General features: G+C 40.9%; 1 non-coding gene across 1 annotated transcript; it reads right to left on the bottom strand.

Annotated features, from left to right (window-relative positions):
• Window positions 1-4,069: 4,069 nt before the first annotated feature.
• On the bottom strand, window positions 4,070-4,142 carry TRNAT-AGU (transfer RNA threonine (anticodon AGU)). Its single transcript has one exon. It is a non-coding gene; the product is annotated as a tRNA-Thr (tRNA).
• Window positions 4,143-4,814: the final 672 nt, after the last annotated feature.

The following is a 4,814-nucleotide window of genomic DNA, read 5'->3' as shown; positions in this document are numbered from 1 at the left end:
GAGCTAGGCTCATCTGACCCAGAAGACTGAAAAGATTTGAAGGAAAACAAAGAGAAATTCTAAGCTTTCATCAAAAACATATTAAAGTCCCTATCATTTACTCGGAACACATGAAATGGCCTTTATTACAGTCATTTTTCTGAGCACAAAAGCTACTTTCAATAACACAGGAAGTGAAAAATAATTACAAACTTGCAAGAATCAAGGAGCATCTTGCAGAAACTCTTCGTCATGAAACAAATTATAAAAGGCTATAAATAGATGACCATTATTAGAACAACTGAGCTCTCTAACTAGGCTCACTGCCCAGGGAATGAACTGTTTCCCTAACAGGCAGCGGGGAGGCGAGGCAATCAACAGGTACATCACAAGCTCTCTGGGGTGGAGGAGAAAGCAGGCGTAAAGTAATTACCTCCTGCTTCTAGAAATGGAAGAAGCATTTGGAGAAACAAGTTGCTTAGAAGAGTGATGAAAATACACGTGGATACACACAAGTATTCACACAACACAGGATGCTGCTGAACTCAGACAGTCATATCACCGATGAACAGAGTACAGGATGGGAGCCCTTGGCTCATGGAGTCTAGCTGTGCCATCCAGGTCCTCCATAACCTGCCAGTGCACTTTCTGACCTCTCGTGGGTTCTCCTCCTCCCGTTGCTTAGGCTGCTTGAAAAAATGACTCCTCTGATTTTTAGAGATTTTGTTTTTTAAAATCCCAGCCTAACACATATTCATTCATGCTAATGATGTAATTTAGCTTAAATAGTTCTTTCTCCTCCTGCTTTTTTACCCCTGTGGTATTTATATGAGCCAGTCATGTCTGCTTTCAGCCTTCGGGTTGCGACACTAAACACAACAAACTCCTTACATCTCCTCATCTAAGGCACACCCTCTGTTCCTCTGCTGTATCCTCGTAGCAGACTCCTACCTCCATCCTGGCTCTGCCTTTAAGTTCTTATTTGCATGGCAAGGTGCCTAGGTGAAAGTGGATGTGGTTGGCTTTTTTTATAGTTTGATTAAATTTGCAGTAACTACAACAATCTTATTTTTTTCCCCAGGTCTTTCGTGGAGGTGTGGCCTACAGGAATGAGCATGTTTGCTGGGAAGGTAACCTCATATTCAAACTGCCCTGATCAAGTCAATGGTATCTCACTGATTGAGTTCAGAAAAACTGTAGTGCCAGTACTAAACCCTGAGGGACCTGCCATTTAGAAGACAAAGTTTCCTAGTCTGTCCAACAGATCTAGAAATTTTAAGGGTGAGCATCACGATCAGTAAGAGACTGGGATGCTGCAGCATTTCCAGAAGCAGGGTGTTGTGAAAATCGCACTGGATGCTAAGGAAGAGTCCTGAAAACCTGCCCCGTCAGCCTTCGATAGCTGCAGTCACCCTTTCTCTAGGATGCAAGCAAAACATTTCATATTTGTTTTTAAAACATTATTGTTGAAACCACAATACCTTTTTTGGAATAAGGGAGAGTATTCATTATGGGAGAACAGGCAAATAGATAAATTTGAGTGATTTCTCCCCCACTCTGAATTCTGCAGTCCTACTGGTTATATTAGATATTTTTCCTCTGAGTTGAGGCTACAAGGCTGCCATTTGATCCTTTCATATGTTAGATTTTAACATTAGCCTAAAATGTATTTCTAAATCTAAAAACTCTTTAAACATGGGAACATTTTCACTGTCTCTTGCTCAAATTTTCCCTCCCTGGATTGAATTATTTATTGGTCTTTTCCCACACGACTTAAGAAATGGATTAGTTGAGGGATATGTGGCCTTCACTAGAACGGAACTAGAGGCAGAAATGCAGCTTTGCTAACATGGTCCTTGGATGCAGGGAATGACCATGGGCACCTCGATGATCAAGGCTGCTGGGCCACAAAGTTCAATGTTGTTTATAACGGAATAAATGATTTCTCTGTCTAGCTTGATGCAACCCTTGGAGGGAGACCCAGGAATGAAAAGCATGCTAGAGAAATGCACAGCATCTAGGATGTTTTTTAAAAATAGAAATGGTATTCTGAAGTTTTCAGGAAAATATGAAAAACAAGTTTTCAAGGATATACAGGAAGATACCTTTAAATCTCCCTAAACAAAGCAATAAAAGACTGTCTAGATCTGGATTAGAGCAGGTAATGACTTCAAAGAGCAAGAGTTCTTCTTGAGTAAACCCATAAGTGGACCAGCCTTGTCACAGTCTGTGTGGCAGAGCTACACAACCTTTCCTGCACCTCTGGACGCATGTGTAGCATTTCCATTTCATAGGTTGACAAAGATGAAGAAGCGCCCTTCCTTCCTCCCACATTTATGTGGACTTCAGGATATGGATATAAATAACTTTGCCCTCTTCACTCCTCCTGTCAAGCTCTATCTTTGAAAAGCCCTGTTTTCAGCAAAGAAAGAGATGATGGATGATTGATACAAAGGGATTTAGTCAGGACAGGGTCCAAGGTCCACTGTTAAAAGTGATCTTTGCATCAGGCCTATGCTTAACAAGTAGGAAAAATTTCTTCACTTAAAGGGCTGTCAAGCATTGGAACAGGCTGCCCAGGGCAGTGGTGGAGTCACCATCCCTGGAGGAATTTAAAAGATGAGTAGATGTGGTACTGAGGGACATGGGTTAGTGGTGGCCTTGGCAGTACTGGGTTAGTGGTTGGGCTTGATGATCTTAAAGGTCCTTTCCAACCAAAATGGTGTTATGATTCTATGATTCTATAAGTAGCATCAGTATGTTTGGTGTTATGCATTGCAGCAGGGTTACTGGGGAGAGAAGTTTTTACATTAATATTAAGTACCATGTAGATTAAGAATTCAGCAAAACATATCCTGAACATTTGTCATTTTTGCATAGAGATGAAAGACATTAATTTTTCAAAGGATCATTTCCATCACTGCCAGGTTCAGCTAAGCTGAAACCATGAGCCTGATCGCAAAAGTGAACTTGAACCACAAAGATCTTTCCAGATATTGCTCAGCAGTGTCATATGAAAGCAAAATAAAGAGATAAACTGGAATGAGGGACAGGGTAAATAGACATATAGCCATAACAGTCTAGAAACAAATTCACTTTTAGTAAAACACATCTGTCCATTTTCCAGTATCTTGGGTTACAATAACAATAGCTTATGCTGGTTTATTAGGTTGCAGATTAATGGGAAACCTGCTGACTTCTGTTTCTTCAGCCTTACTGTGATATATACAGAGGAAAGCTAGGAAATTCCTGCAGGTCACTTCTCATGTGGAGAAAACACACCAAAGCTGTAATGTGCTCGCTGTTTTGCGAAAACAGAGTCCACTTCCACCCAGTGTCCACCTCCACAAGACAAAAGCATTTCAGGCTTTTGAGCCTTCTTTCCCTCAAATGGAAAACGACCTTTTCAAATTCAGAAATATCCTTTTACATCACTGGTTAGGATAGTCTTGATGGAACAAAATAGGAAGTCTGTTTGAAAATGAGCAAAAACTGGGAAACGTGCAAAGGCAGAGTATGAAATCTCATAAATCTGGACTGCAATTCATTGAACTCAAGATGCAAAATAGGTTAATTCCTAGCTTTTTCTTTTTTTCTTAAAAATGATAGCTTTCCAGCCCCCCCAGCAGAACTCTGAAGACCAATGTTGCTCTTCCTCCACAAACTGTATTTATAATTTTTTCAGCCAGCTCTGTAATTACTGAGCTCTGGAGACATAATTTGATTGTCCTGCTGAAGTATGAAGAGATGAACCAGACCTAACTGTAAATATCCAGCAGCAATTTCAGATTTGTTCATCAATGAGCTTCACAACGTCTGCAGGGTTCAGAAGGCTTTAAATCCCATTACTAGGCATTTCCTATCTCTGATTGCTATACTTTAAAAATACTTCAAGGTATTCTTTCAAGGATTTAACTCTGACCATTGCTATTTTCTCTACCTCTCATTGCCTGTTATTTCGCATAGGCGCTATACGATGTTTGTGTTTCACCTAGGCTGGGCTGGATGCTCCAAAAAATGATGACAGCAACATTTTGGAAAAAATCAGAAAGATAAAGCTGTGGGGTTTTGCAGGAGGTACAGACCCCCCAGGCTCCAGTGAGATTTGAACTCACGACCCCTGGTTTACTAGACCAGTGCTCTAACCCCTGAGCTATGGAGCCTCTGAGTTTTGTGTGATTTTTCCTTTGCAAACATTTCATATTTCCATAATTTTTTGTTAATTCTGGAGTGAAACAAAACCTGCTCCAAGGATTTTCTGTTCTCTTTCCATGCGGCACTGACACAAACATCAGAGGCACAAAACTAGCAACACACCAGGTCAACACAAACCCAGATTTTACTTTCCTTCAGCTCATCCCTGCAAGGACATCAAGAGTATGTCAAGGACATACGCGGCTTCCCTTTCCCCAGCCAAGTAGCTTGGGAAGTTTAAAAACAAGAAGCAATGATATTTTGCCTCTTCATAGTCGTTGGACTAATCAAAGAAAGAAGTTAAGCTTCTAAAAAATAACTCTTCACATCCCACTGCTTTCCTTTGGAAATCAGCTGTGTATTTACTTTTTTCCTCTCGGCTCTTCAAACATGTCAATTCTTTCTCAGGAGCCCGTGATGTGCTTTGGGTGCCATGGCTGATGTGTGCACTTTCACATTTCTAAGCTATTCTTTGGTGTCTGAATTTTCAGGGTAATCTTTCCTGTAGTTTCATTCTTCACTGAGGGTGGTTAGAAAGGGGTGTTGTAAGAAACACTCCCAGCGTTCGTTCTGTTTCCCCCCTCATTAACACACCCGTTAAACATTAAGAGCCTCGGTGCCTTGGATGCTGTTAGCTAATT

The sequence above is a fragment of the Nyctibius grandis genome, chromosome 16, assembly GCF_013368605.1.
Source record: "Nyctibius grandis isolate bNycGra1 chromosome 16, bNycGra1.pri, whole genome shotgun sequence".
Lineage (NCBI taxonomy): Eukaryota > Metazoa > Chordata > Aves > Nyctibiiformes > Nyctibiidae > Nyctibius > Nyctibius grandis.
The sequence above is the reverse complement of the archived record's forward strand: the minus strand, read 5'-3'. Positions and strand labels throughout refer to the sequence as shown.